This window comes from Acinonyx jubatus, chromosome F2 (genome assembly GCF_027475565.1).
Source record: "Acinonyx jubatus isolate Ajub_Pintada_27869175 chromosome F2, VMU_Ajub_asm_v1.0, whole genome shotgun sequence".
Lineage (NCBI taxonomy): Eukaryota > Metazoa > Chordata > Mammalia > Carnivora > Felidae > Acinonyx > Acinonyx jubatus.
In genome coordinates this window covers 61,964,888-61,980,351 of record NC_069394.1, presented here as the reverse complement: position 1 = coordinate 61,980,351, position 15,464 = coordinate 61,964,888, and the positions used below count along the sequence as shown (strand labels likewise).

Here is a 15,464-nt window from a genome sequence, read left to right as displayed (position 1 = left end):
GTGGATGGAACCGGAGGGTATTATGCTAAGTGAAATAAGTCAGTCAGAGAAGGACAGATATCATATGTTTTCACTCACATGTGGATCTTGAGAAACTTAACAGAAGACCATGGGGGAAGGGAAGGGGAAAAAATAGTTACAGAGAGGGAGGGAGGCAAACCACAAGAGACTCTTAAATACAGAGAACAAACTGAGGGTGGATGGGGGTGTGGGGGAGAGGGGAAAGTGGGTGATGGGCATTGAGGGCCTTTGTTGGGATGAGCACTGGGTGTTGTATGGAAGCCAATTTGACAATAAATTATATTCGTTAAAAAAACCTCAGCTGCTAGGTCAAAGATGTTTGCATTTAAACTTTTTTTTAACACCGACAAATGATTTCCTATAGAGGCTATACCAATTTATTTTCTCATACTGTATAAGAGTGACTGTTTCCCCATATCTCTGCTAGCATAATATAAAACTTTCTGTAGGTTAAAAATGTTGTTTTTAAAATTTACATTGCTTTAATTGCAAGTGAAGATGAGTATATTTTCCTACTTTTAAACAAACATGTATGTCTGTGAACAACTTTTTCATGTCTTGGCAAATCTGTTTCTTCCTCCTCCTTCTCCCTCCTTTTTCCCTTCCTCCATTATTTTTCTGTCTTGGTCTCATTCTCTTTATTTTCTAAGGACTCTTGGAAATTAGCCTTTTATTCTATCATATCTGCTGCAAATAGTTTTTTCCGAGTTTTTGTTTTTCAACTTTCTTTATGGTAACTTTTCACGTGAAAATATTTAATATACGTAGTCAAATGTACTCATTTGCTCTATGGCTTTTTGTCTTATGCTTACTTTGAGATTATAATGAAAAAAATTATTTTACTTTTTCTTCTAGTACTATTACGGTTTTATTTTTCATCTTTAAATCTTTGGGCTATCTGGATTTTATTTCTGAATAAGGAATGAGGTGGGAATCCAAGCTTTACTTTTTCCCATATAGCTAGCCAAGTGTCCTAACACTATTTATTTTTGTCTTATACTGAATGTTCATATTTAGAACGGTCTCAAAAGTCTTAATTCTTTTCCATTTGTCTTCATCTCTTCACATACCAGTAACAGACTGCTCATAATATGTTTTAATATATGCCTTTGTTTACTATTTTATTTTGTGTGTTGATCAGTATCTCTTTCTAACTACATATGTGTTTTATTTCTAATCCTTTAGGTGTAGTTACAAAGGTACAGGGTGTTAGGATACATTTTTGTAGTAAGAACATTTTTTTTAATGTTTATTTATTTTTGAGAGAGAGAGAGAGAGAGCGCGCACAAGCAGAAGAGGGGCAAAGGGAAGGAGAGACAGAATCCCAACCAGCCTCCGCAGAGCCAATGCAGGGGCTCGAACTCACAAACCACAAGATCATGACCCGAGCCAAAATCAAGAGTCATATGCTTAACAGACTGAGCCACCCAGGCACCCCGTGTAGTGAGGACATTTTTTGACAATGATACTCGTATCAGAATTCCCGAACTCCAAACTTAAGCCATTGAATGCTCAGGTCGTTTTTATCATCTTTCAAACTCTGAACATAACCTTAACTCTTAGCACCCAGTTTATCGTTATCATCGCATGTCTCACCTCAAGAGCCTGAAACAAAAGTCCACTTACGGATTACAGTGGGGATGAGGTGAGCTGGAGCAGCAGGGTCGATGCAGTGAGAGGTGAAAGCCAAGTGGGAGTCCAGAGAGCTGCAGCCTTGAAGCATTGATAGCAACTGGCCATGTGAGAGGCCTAATACTCCAAGCTTATCATTTATGGGGACCACAGGAACAAAACTGTCAGGGAGTGCAAAGGACTGTTTGATTGTATCAGAAGAAAAAAATCCAGACCTGACAAACAGGATCCTGTACCCAATTCAAACGCAACAGAGCAAGGAGTACTGGGCCCTCGGGCAAGTCCCAGACTTGAGTTCATTAAAAAAATCCAAAGCACTCTTAACAAAAGGCTGGTTACCTCCAAGGAAGGCTGCTATCAAACCACAAATGGCCGTCATGAATCTTCCTCCAGGTCTTCTCTTAAAGAGGCCTACCCAGGAATGCCTCCCACTGGTCACGTGAGCTTGGAGAGGGTTTGGTCGATCAAGGTTCTATGTGGGACTGTAGAAAATGTGTATGGATGATGCTAGAGACGCTGGAGCAAGTCCATGCTTCCTGCAAGCACTCTCTTATCCATAGGAGAGAGCTCCTGACTTGCTCCCAGGCTCACAAGTTGCTCACGGCAGGGAGGATCCATATTGGAGTGTGCCAACATCACATGGATTCCAGATCTGCCACTTACTAGCTGTGTCGTCTTAGTCAGGTACTTGGTTTCTCCAAGCCTCAGTTTCCTTTTTTTGTAAGTGGGTTTTACAAAATCCATAGGTTTACCTCCTAGGGTTGCTACCTCCTAGGAGTAAATGAGCAAGGACGCATCTTGTACTTTCAACATGAACCGCCACATAGTAAGTCCTCGATAAATGTTAGGGTTGTTAATTGTTACTATCACTGTTACTGCAACCATTTTGTTTAAAGAGCAGGATTCCGTGGGGTGCAAGCAGAAAATAATTTTCTTTCTTTCCCCTACCGCCCACTCAAACCCACTCTGTAGGCTAATATATCCCTGTCCCTTGGATGAAATCTAAAGTAGGTCTTGGATACCTCCAGTCACTCTCGGGTACTACAAAGTTCTCTGTCATGTGTAGTCACAGTAATTCATTTCAGTAATTGAAATGTCCAGTTCTGTGTAAAAATCCAAACTTGAAATTCATTTCCCCTTTCCTTGATGTCAGCCCTAACTCATTATGTAAGTCCACAGAGAGAAAAGGGTTGAGCTTTGGTTGGTTTCCTCTCTTTCTAACCTATGTTTGCCCACCTCCGGACCCCCACCCCCCACCTCCCTAGCTCACCCTCACTGCCAGAGTAGCTGACCCCTCCGTGATTTTCCTCGACTGACACTGGTGTTACAGTTCTATAGAGATGACAGGCGTTCAACACTGACTCTTCCTTTCATGGAATGTTTCTGCGGGTCTCTTGGAGACCCCATTTGGGAACATACTAGGAGCACCCCTGACATGATCATGGGTAAGGTCTCGCTTGGGGCTGGCCACTTACAAGCCCTACTGACCTCCCACTTCCTGCTTAAAGTCGGATGTTCCTGGTGTCAGTCTCCTTTAAAATGACTCCCAGGCCTGCCCCTCCTATTTGGCCATCCGGTCCGTGAAAATCACATACCTCTGGCCTTCCATCCCTGGCAGGTCAACCTGCTCCTGGCAAAAGTAACTCTCTTTGCTCTTCCCACAGGGTGAAAGTCCCAGTCTTTAGATTTTTCAGAATGAGATGCCATGCGTCAGATACGAGCCCCTTTGATCCCAAACTCTAGGAGACATAGGGCACGTTCCTCTTAATGCCTCTCTCCCTAGGTTTGGGGTCAGGACTATGCTCTTATTCTCTTCCCATTTACAATGTCCTTTTCCAAGGATGCCCTCCCTCCTTGCCTCCTTAACGTAAGGGTCAAAACTGCTTCTTAACCACTTCTTTGCATGTCCTGCAGAAGCCAGTTAGCATCTCCCTTTTGAATGTGTTGTTTTGTTCTCAGCTGAAATGCAGACTAGAAAGAGTCCCTTTTATTTATTTTTTTTTTAATTTTTTTTTCAACGTTTATTTATTTTTGGGACAGAGAGAGACAGAGCATGAACGGGGGAGGGGCAGAGAGAGAGGGAGACACAGAATCGGAAACAGGCTCCAGGCTCTGAGCCATCAGCCCAGAGCCTGACGCGGGGCTCGAACTCACGGACCGCGAGATCGTGACCAGGCTGAAGTCGGACACTTAACCGACTGCGCCACCCAGGCGCCCCGAAAGAGTCCCTTTTAAACACCCAGTTACATTATTAGTGTCATCTTCATAGGGTTGTTATGGGATTTAAATGAAAAAAATGCATGTAAAATACTTAACATGGTGTCAGGCGCATCGTAAGTGCTCAATAAACATTAGGAGGTGTCTATTTAACAAATATTTATATGGCATTAACTGGATAATCAGTGCTTTATAAGTAATAACTCCTTTAACCCTCAAAACAACCCTATCACCCTCATTTTATAAATAAGAAAACTGAGGCACAGAGAGGTTACATATCTTGCCCAATAGTAAACAGCTGGTAAATGATGAAGCTGGGATTCAAATCCAGACAGTCCAGCTCCAGAGGTCATACTGTTAACCGTTGTGCTCTTTCCCATTCCTAAGAAGAGCTGTTATTATCCTCATTATAATGATTATTTGATATGTATGGGGCCAGGCTTGTGTAAGCCTCCGGGCCAAATCAGTTACAAGGGCATACTGTTAAAATATACAGTTTGACTTCATCTAATTTAACTTCTCTCCCTTCCTAGACCAGAGCCAATGGGTGGTTGGTTTTTCCCAACGAAGTATTGACAGAGAATGAATACACATAGATCTGGTTAATAGATAGCTGTATTTAGTATCACATCACATTCCAGAAACTGATTTCAGCTTCATGGACAATAGTGTGGATATCCCTGAACAACAACGAGGACAAGGATTTCTCCTTCACATTGCCCTCATACTAAAAGGCAGGTTGGACCAGATCAGGATTTATAAACACTTCTGCTTGGCCTAATAGGCTGGAACTTGGAAAGAGCAAGTTTGTTTACCAAGAAGAGACAGGTAGATCTGTCAATGAGTTAATTACAGCAGAAATAGGAGATCAATCATCTTCAGGGTGGACCATCGGAGCAAAGAACTAGGGACACCTGCCATTAGATGATTAGACACATTCCTTTGTCCTGAGCAATATCCCACTCAGTGTGGCTGACTCCTCTCCTCTTGACTTCCTGTGTACCTTCAAAATCATTTGGTATAACTAATTCAACTTGAGCATGCTTCTATGTCTTGCAACTAAAAGAACTTAATATAATATTATCCTCAGGTAATGATAGCCTCAACTTTGCCATCCCTAACAGTTATACATGCCTCTTTGTTCTGCTTCTTGTCCTATGTCATTAGCTAGAAATTCCAGAATGTTACTAAATAATAGTGGCAATAACAAGAATTCTTTTCTTGTTCCTGATAATAATAGTAATGCCTCAAGAGCATTTTTAGTATGCTCTATCCCTCTGAGAATTTGATCAAAGTTAACTCAACAAAAATACACATACCCTCAAAATTTGTTTATAGTTTTAGGAGTTTTAAGGACCACGGACCATATGGAAAGTTTTTGTGAATTCCCATAAGTATGAGGTTGGCTACTGATTTAAGATAAAATTTTTTACCAGGGTGTCTGGGTGGCTCAGTCAGTTAGGCGTCCTACTTCGGCTGACGTCATGATCTTGCAGTTCATGAGTTCGAGCCCCTTGTCAGACTCTGTGCTGACAGCTCAGAGCCCGGAGCCTGCTTCAGATTCTGTGTCTCCCTCTCTCTCTGCCCCAACCTTGCTCATTCTCTGTCTCTCTCTCTCTCTCTCAAAAATAAATTAAAAACATAAAAAACAATTAAAAAATTAAAAGATAAAATTTTTACCATATTAATAAAGATTCCTTAGAGTGCTAATTTAGAAATAAGAATTTTGAAATATATGAATTTCATAAAATATCTTTTTACCAATCGATATATTTATATCTGCTTTCTCTTTAGTCTCACTGATGCCAAATTATATTAATATGCTTACCAATATCAAGCCATCCTTGCATTTCTCAAATAAATTTTACTTGAATTTGATATATGATTGTTTTAATATTCTGTCAGGTTTAATATGGTAGTGTTAGGTTTTAATTTACTAATGAATTGAAGTGCATGTCAGAAATATTTTTGAATAAAAAGAATTATAAGAAAAATTATTTGTTGGTTAAACCTCACCTGCTAAAAAAATACTAATCAAAGCATCTTTTTTTCTAGGCATCCTGATAAAGATTAAAGAGTTAGAAGCTGAAAAGGAGCATCTAAAACCTACTCATTTTACAGGTTAGGAAAGGGTTACTCAGAGAGGTTAAGTGACTCCTGCAAGATCACACGTCTTAATAGTGGGCGTTGATTGTATAAGCAAGTTGTTGAGGCTACAAGAGAACACTGGGGGAAAGACTTGCCTCATTTCCAGTGGAACAGGACTTTAATTCTACGGGAGAGTGAAAAGAGACAGGAGATTTGTTTCTGAAACAGTGAAAGTTTCACAAGGAAGTGAAGTAAGCATTTTACTAAATTAAAGACATTATTGTCATCTTTAAGGGATTAAAAACGTAACTTGGATTGATTTTCCCATATCTTTCAGTTCCAACCATCTCTCTTTGTATGCGCAGAGCTGAAATTCTGAAAACGCAGAGTTTTGGCTCCTTGGACAGTTCTCCCCAACACACACCAGGGAAGCCTTCCTGCCAAGAATGGACTAAATGCGTTACCGACAGGGACGAGAGAAACACAGAACAAAGGAAAGAGGCTCTGAGGATACAGATTTTAGAACGGCGCCAACTTTCAAAACTATCTGGAACCGTACCAACTCATGCGCAGGACCCAGGCAAAGGAGGGACTTCATTTGCTGTTGGTGCGAGGCGGCTTGTCTGCCAAGGTCTCACGCAGGGTTCCGTGACTCCCGATCAGCTTGGTGCTGGCCCTGTCCACCCAGCCGTTCCCTCCCTCTACCCTCGGCACGGAGCCAGCCTGAGCCTGGCAGAGCGGCACAACGCCCCGGGCCCAGCGGGCTCCCTGACGCCACGTGCGCGCGGCACGGGGCTGCCCTTCCGGGGCTGCAACACCGGGGCAGAAGCGGCTGCTCCGTGCGGATAAGTCAGTGCGAAACTCAGCCACGCCGGTGGTTTGGTGTCACGTAGCAAAACAATCACTTAGATGGCTGATTTCTTTCCTTCTCCCAAATGCTCTGTGTTGACACTGCCTCAGATTCTAATCCGACCGTGCGTTTTATTGAAACCTTGCTACAAAGAGCACACTTAAAAATTTTTTTAACCCCTTTAAGGGGCTGTTACATTTACTATTTGAAGCTGCAAACACTCCGTGCAGCAGATAGAGCAGCTAATATCCTAATTCAGTAAAAGAGGAGACGGAGGCCGGGGCATCCGACTGACCTGCACCGGGTCTCACAGCTCGTGGGTGGTGGCGCCCGACCTGGAACCGCAGGTGCCCCGACTTCCGGGCCGACGCTCCAGCGATGCAGCATAGACTTCTTTTCCAAACTGTGCGCTTTCTAAACAGAAAGTTGTGCATGTTAGGGTTTTTTAAGTGTTTTCTAAATGTTTATTTTTGAGAGAGAGAGAGGCAGAGAGAGAGAGAGAGAGAGGCGGGGGGGGGGGGGGGGGAAACAGAGGATTTGAAGAGGGCTCTGCACTGACAATAGAGAGCCCAATGCAGGGCTCAAACTCACAAACCGTGAAATCATGACCTGAGCCATCCAGGCGCCCATGTTAAGATTTTTAAATCTTATTTTAGTTTTTTAAAGTTTTACTTATTTTTGAGAGAGAGAGCGAGCATGGGAGACCAAGTGGGGGAGGAGCAGAGAGAGAGAGAGGGGAACAGAGGATCCAAAGTAGGCTCCATGCTGACAGCAGCCAGCCCCATGCGGAGCTCAAACTCACAAACCTTGAGATCATGACCTGAGCCAACGTCAGATGCTCCATGGACTGAGCCACCCTGCTGCCCCTCAAGACCTGCTTTTTAATGAAACCTTAGCCATTCAAAAGACAAAATATAGTTCTAAACAGTATAGTTTTAAGAATGTAAATACTTCCAAATATCTGTGGAATACAGGAGCATTCAATAAATACATGTTATGTAAGTTGTAAACACATTTTCATGAAGAAATTTGTTTACATATAAATTCGGAGGATCACTTAAGAGAACTGTAATCTTTTTTCAAAGTAACTTAATGGATATATGGAGTATCTTTATGGAAATATTAATATATTAAAATCAAGCCTAATCAGTTCAGTGATTATTTGCTATATAGCCTGAATTTTCCCGAGAGTCTATACCACATTGAATATACATCAATACGTTGGCTTTTTCTACAAATTTAGGACATTATTTTTTAAAATTTTTCATTGGGGAAATTTTCAAACATACAGGAGTAGAGAGAAGAGCTTAATGTATCCATCACCCCATTTCAGCAATTTTCTACTCTTCCCCACCTCTTCCTTGGATTATTTTAAAGTAAATCCCAGACAGTAAGTGAGTTCATCTATGACATTTCACTACGTATCTCTAAAAGATAAGGAACCTTTTTCTTAAGTCACAATATCATTATTACACTTTTAAAAAGTTAAGAGTAATTTCCTAGTATCATCTAATCTGCACTTAGTATTCAAATTTTTCTGATTGCCCCCGAAATGTCCTTTAGAGTGATTTGTTCAAATCAGGATTCAAACAAGATTCACATGTCAAATTTGGCTAGTACATCTTTAAATCTCTTTTAATCTATAACATTTCTGTCAAGAGAGATATTTAAATAACTGCTCCTGGAAGAATTATCTGGCTTTCAAGGGAATAGTTTTATCTCTATACCATACTTGATTGATTCTAGGGCAGGATTAATTGTAAGATGCATTATTATTTTATGTACCACTAAAAAATTTAAAACGCTGACAATTATAATTGTAAGATGCCACCAACTGTAAGCTATATTCCAATTTTAGAGATATAAAAAAGGGAAAATATATGATTTTCAATCAATGAAACACGGTAGTTAGAACACAGATAACTCACATGTCATTTTTTATTTCAAAATCAGATGTGGGAGTGGCATTATGGGATGTGCACAAAATCCTTCCCATAGGAATGGTTTACTTCTATCCCAAAGCAGATGCAGAATGACGAGTGATTTCCAGCCTTGTGTTCGTGGCTGATGGTGCAGTTAAAGTCCTTTCCTCTGTGTGCCTGACTATAGGTTTGGCATCTAACCTGAATTTCTTAGAGTGTTTCTACCACATTTCATATACATCAATACATTAATGTTTGCTACACATTATGGTCTCGGAGAAGGCAATGAGAGGCTCTTTTTGTCACACTGACTTCAGGATGTTAGGTGAACCCAATTTGAAAAACACATCTCTATCATGCCTCTCTGTCTTCAAAATGCAGAGTGCAGTTGTAGATGTCCTTTGTTGTTGCTTTGTGTCATCGGAGGTGAGTGCTCAATGGGCAGTAATGTTCTTTACAGCAGCTGGAAGATTCAGAGAGGAAAATGAGACTTGGCACAATCCTATATGGCCTCGAACGTGGCTGTTTTGGTTTTTACGTCTTAGAGACGTTGACATCACAGATGAGTTCTTGATAAGGTGAGTGTCTGCTTCAAAGAATTTGGGCTTCCATAGCAATTTCTTACTTGACACATCCCCAAAGGCAAGGGAATTAAAAGCAAAAATGAACTATTGGGACCTCATGAAGATAAAAAGCTTCTGCACAGCAAAGGAAACAACCAACAAAACTAAAAGGCAACCAACGGAATGGGAAAAGATACTTGCAAATGACATATCAGACAAAGGGCTAGTATCCAAAATCTATAAAGAGCTCACCAAACTCCACCCCCAAAAAACAAATAATCCAGTGAAGAAATGGGCAGAAAACATGAATAGACACTTCTCTAAAGAAGACATCCGGATGGCCAACGGCACATGAAAAGATGCTCAACGTCGCTCCTCATCAGGGAAATACAAATCAAAACCACACTGAGATACCACCTCATGCCAGTCAGAGTGGCCAAAATGAACAAATCAGGAGACTAAAGATGCTGGAGAGGATGCGGAGAAATGGGAACCCTCTTGCACTGTTGGTGGGAATGCAAATTGGTGCAGCCACTCTGGAAAACAGTGTGGAGGTTCCTCAAAAAATTAAAAATAGATCTACCCTATGACCCAGCAATAGCACTGGTAGGAATTGACCCCAGGGATACAGGAGTACTGATGCATAGGGGCACTTGTACCCCAATGTTTATAGCAGCACTCTCAACAATAGCCAAATTGTGGAAAGAGCCCAAATGTCCATCAACTGATGAATGGATAAAGAAATTGTGGTTTATATACACAATGGAGTACTACGTGGCAATGAGAAAGAATGAAATATGGCCTTTTGTAGCAACGTGGATGGAACTGGAGAGTGTGATGCTAAGTGAAATAAGCCATACAGAGAAAGACAGATACCATATGGTTTCACTCTTATGTGGATCCTGAGAAACTTAACAGAAACCCATGGGGGAGGGGAAGGAAAAAAAAAAAAAAGACAGAGGTTAGAGTGGGAGAGAGCCAAACATAAGAGACTCTTAAAAGCTGAGAACAAACTGAGGGCTGATGGGGGGTGGGAGGGAGGGTCGGGTCGGTGATGGGTATTGAAGAGGGCATCTTTTGGGATGAGCACTGGGTGTTGTATGGAAAACAATTTGACAATAAATTTCATATATTAAAAACAAAACAAAACAAAACAAAAAAACCACGAAGAATTTGGGCTTCGATTTGTACTCTTCTTGTTAACATGGGCCTTTTGAGAGGAAGGGCTGGGGGTAGGTGGGAAGGTGTGTCACTGTATCACAGGTATCGATGAAAGCAAGTTCTAAACTCTTTTGCCTCGGGTCACTGGCAATTTTCGAAAGGCAAAAAACTTTGATTTCTCCCTGGAGAGATTTCAACCCACGGCTAAAAGTATTTTGCTTCTGGCTAACTACGCTTATAGGAAGAATCTGGATTCTTTATTTACCAAACCTGAAGTTGTGCAAAGGCAATCCACTCCAATGGCTCTGAGACCTGGAATATGGATATCTTTAAAAGGTAGAAATGTACCGCCCAATTCTTTTCTGCGTGTGTGCTCTCTGAGGTACAGAAATGGGTTTGTTCAAACAGAAGAGACTCATAAATATGGAGAACAAACTGAGGGTTACAGGTGGGATTGTGGGAGGGGAAATGGGCTAAATGGGTCAGGGGCACTAAGGAATCTACTCCTGAAATCATTGCTTCACTATATGCTAACTAATTTGGATGTAAATTTTAAAAAATAAAAAATAAAGTTAAAAAAAATCACACACACACCAAAAAAAGAAATGGGTTTGTTCTAGCAAAACTCAAAAGAGTCACTCTTTAGGCACAGTATGATCCAGACCCTCTTTCTCTGCATCTCCTCCTTCTCTTGCTAATTTCTCTTGCTTGCTTTTGGCCAGGTTCCCTGCCTCTTCTCCCCTTCTAGGACGTGCCGGACATTCCCTTTGTCTTGGGACCTTTTCACTAGCCACCCTCCCCTTTCGGAACACTGTTTCCTGAGACAAAGTCTTGGCTCTGCAACTCCTCAATGGAAATTTCTCAGCTCTTGTATTTAAAATTACAACCTGTTACTCCTGTTTATTTTTAAACAAACATATCACAAACTTTGAATAAAGTGCTTGGTACATAGTAGATGCTTAAAAAAATGTCAAATGAATAACCGAACTACCAATCTGGTTTATATATCCATGAGCTTGGGTTTTCTTTTTTGTTTTTTTTTTTGTTTTGTAGATTCCATATATAAGTGAGATCACACGGTATTTATCTTTCTCTGTCTCTTACTTCACTTAGCATAATGCCCTCAAGATCCATCCATATTTTTGCCAATGGCAAGATTTTCTTCATTATTATGGCTAAATAATATTCCATTGGAATATATAGATACACATTTTTTTTATCCATTTGTCCATCGATGACCATTTAGCTTGTTTTCATGTCTTGGCTACTATAAATAACGCTGCAATGAACATGAGCGTGCAGATATTTTTTCCAATTGATGTTTTTGTTTTCTTCAGATAAATACCCAGAAGTGAAATTGCTGGATCAAATTGTAGTTCTCTTTTTAATTCTTTGAGGCACCTCTGTACTGTTTTCCACAGTGGCTGCACCAGTTTGCATTCCTACAACCGTGCACAAGGGTCCCCTTTTACATTCTTACCAGCACTTGTTATTTCTAAGTATTATTAAAAAATTTTTATTTTATAATTGTTTGTTGTTGTTTTATAGAGATAGCATTGGGTTTTTTTTTTTAAGTTTATGTATTTATTTTTGGAAATCTCTACACTCAATATGGGGCTCAAACTCATAACCCCAAGATCAAGAGTCACATGTTCTTTTGACTGAGCCAGCCAAGTACCCCCAAATTGATTAAAAAAAATTTTTTTTAATGTTTATTTATCTCTGAGAGAGAGACAGAGCATGAGTGAGGGAGGGGCAGAGATAGAGAGAGACACAGAATCCGAAGCAGGCTCCAGGCTCTGAGCTGTCAGCACAGAGCAGGATGTGTGGCTCAAACTCACAAACCGTGAGAGCATGACCTGAGCTGAAGCCAGACGCCTAACTGACTAAGCCACCCAGGCGCTCCCTAAATTGATTTTTTTATATCAACCTTGTGTCGAGTGACCTCACATTCACTGCGGATTCCTCCATATTTTCCACATTCATGTCATCAGAGGATAATGAGTTTTCTATTTCTTCCTTTGCCATTCTTAGAACTTTTATTTCTTTTTCTTACCATACTGCATTGGCTAAGAACTGTAGATTAATGTTGATAAAAATAGTGGTAATGAGTGTCTTGTTCTGTATGTCAGGGGAGAAAACTTTTCTTTTTTTAAAGATTTTGAATTGTTAATTAATTAATTAACTTTTGTGTGTGTGAGAGAGAGCACAAGCAGGGGAAGGGCAGAGAGAGAGGGAGAGAGAGAATCTTAAGCAGGCCCCACTCTCGGTGTAGAGCCTGACACAGGGCTCAATCTCATGACTGTAAGATCATGACCTGAGCCAAAATCAAGAGTTGGACACTTAACCAACAGAACCATTCAGGTGCCCCTCAGAGAAGAAAACTTCTAATATTTCACCAATGAGTATGATATTTGCTGCATTTTTTATAGATGTTTTTATCAAATTAAGAACTCATTCTTCTATGCCTAGTTTGCAAAGCTTTCTTTTTAATCATGAAGGAAATTTTAATCTGTCTCCTCCGTTCTTAGTCTGAGTAGACCCAAACTACTCTGCTGCAGTTGAGATTACATATTATTATCATGACCAAAAAAAAAAAGAAAGAAAGAAAGAAAACCCTTATGTTTTCATAATACATTCTCATGGGAGTTCTGATATATTCTTTGATCTCCATGCAGTTTCCTGTAAGATGGAGATGATAACAAAAACTACCACAGGTTGTTGTGGGGAGAGGAAATAAGTTATCAAAACTATTTTTTTTAATTTGTTTATTTCTGAGAAAGAGAAAGAAAGACAGAGACAGAGAATGAGCTGGGGAGCGGTAGAGAGAGACAGGGAGACATAGAATCTGAAGAAGGCTCCAGGTTCTGACCTGTCAGCACAGAGCCCGATGTGGGATTCAAACCCATGATCTGTGAGATCATGACCTCAGCTGAGGTCAGGTGCTTAACTGACTGAGCCACCCAGGTGCTCCTAAAAATTATTTTAACAGTCCCTGATGGATAGTAAATTTTGTCAACGTTAGCTATTACTAGTTTTTAAAATAATTTTTTTAACGTTTATTCATTTTTGAGAGACAGAGATGGTGCTAGTGGGGGAGGGGCAGAGAGAGAGGGAGGCACAGAATCTGAAGCAGGATCCAGACTCCATGCTGTCAGCACAGAGCCTGATTTGGGGCTTGAACTCATGAACCGTGAGATCACGACCTGAGCCAAAGTTGGACGCTCAACCAACTGAGCCATGCAGGTGCCCCAGCTATTACTACTTTTTTTTTTTTTTTTTTTCCTTTCAGGTGATGAAAACAAGGTAGGGAAAGAATACATGATAAAACAGTGGTCAACTTGGTCCTGGTCAGATCTCTTGACTCTCACTTCTTTTTTCTTTTTTAATGTTTATTTATTTTTGACACAGAGAGAGAAAGAGCATGAGTGGGGGAGGGGCAGAGAGAGAGAGAGGGAGACACAGAATCCGAAACAGGCTCCAGGCTCTGAGCTGTCAGTACAGAGCCCGACACGGGGCTCGAACTCACAAACCGCAAGATCGTGGCCTGAGCCAAAGTCGGACGCTCAATCGACTGAGCCACCCAGGGGACCCTCTTGGCTCTCACTTCTTGACTCTTTCCCTGATATCATTTTGCCTCCAGAGAATATTCAGTGACCTTTTAGTACTCCTAAATCAGTAAGACTCTTCATCATATTAAAGGTTTTCAAAAGACTATAAAATAATGCTTACAAACCTATAGACTGGAAAGGCTCTTCTATAGATAATTCTAAACAGTGTATTCAGTGTACATGCTTCCTGGGTAAGTCTCAGAATAACAAAACTGTTTTCAAGAGTTTTTTCGTCAAGTTCCTTTTTATATAGACTCTTCTTAAAGTTAAGATGACTGCTTCACTCACGGTTGCTGTGCAAAGAATCTTGTCTTCAATCAGCTCATTAAGGTACCTTTGTAAGGATAGTATTTTTTTAAAAGGCACTTTGCCAGCTCCCTCAAACATAACATTGCAAATGGACAGCAAGAAAAACATGGCAAATCACTTCCATATGGCTCAAGGCAATGAGAAATTTTTTTGATTAACAACACATTCAGTACAATAAAATAACTTCCAACTCTGCTAGAGAGACACTAATTTATCTGCTACATCTATTTTCTGTTTGATTTTTCATTGTTTTGACTCTCCCCAAATGTTCCTAAACTCCCAATTGGTTCATTTTTAAACACCAGCCTCTTCTAAGACAATCACCTGTTCCTATTTGTCAGCCCTATCAAGCAAATAGTTGCTCTTAAACTTATTTTAGAACCAGCTGCTTTAAGCATATGTTTCAAAAATTCAAGGGATGGCTTTTACAGACTCATCAGTTGATAAAATCATTAACATGTCATCTGCATATGCAAGTACTAGTTTCAACATCTAAACTACTCTATTTCCTTCCACACCTGTCTAAATAGTAAATCAAGCGAGTTAGTTCACATCATAAATTCTCATCAAAGGGCTTTTAATTAATACAGAAAGGACAAAGAGGGCACCCTAGCCTTAATGTTGTCATTATCTGGATCTCCCCATTCCTCCCAGACAGAAACTAATCACATCATTTTTGCACTCTTGATACATTGAAAAGGTATGACATCAGCCTTATATAACTTTAAACAACATGTCCTCGCCCATCAAGAGCTATTTTTTCTTCTTCAAATGAAAGAGAATAAGAATCCAACTGTCTTTTACTGTGTGTTTTACAGTTTCTCTTGGTATAACTAAACCATCTGCCACCTCTGTCCCTAACGCCTGGAATGAATCAAATCATCTTCCTTGCAAACATTGTTAATCTCACAGTAATCCCTACTAATCACTTTGTAATCAGCACTCAAAGGGGCTAAAGGTCCTGGATTCTTAATCACAATATTTTAATCATCATTCTTGTGAGATGGCAGTTAGTAATCCCCGAATCTTGGGCTTATTTCTTCTCCATTTCCTAATTATTCCCTAGGACAAAGAACAGGAGCTCTCTAGA

At 40.4% G+C, this 15,464-nt stretch overlaps 1 long non-coding RNA gene across 1 annotated transcript in view; it reads right to left on the bottom strand.

Annotated features, from left to right (window-relative positions):
* The window catches only part of LOC128312841 (uncharacterized), a 45,953-nt gene that overhangs the window by 13,692 nt on the left and 16,797 nt on the right, over positions 1-15,464 (bottom strand). Inside the window, exon 2 of the long non-coding RNA XR_008292658.1 lies at positions 7,104-7,222. This is a non-coding gene — a long non-coding RNA (uncharacterized LOC128312841). The remainder of the gene's footprint in view (positions 1-7,103; positions 7,223-15,464) is intronic.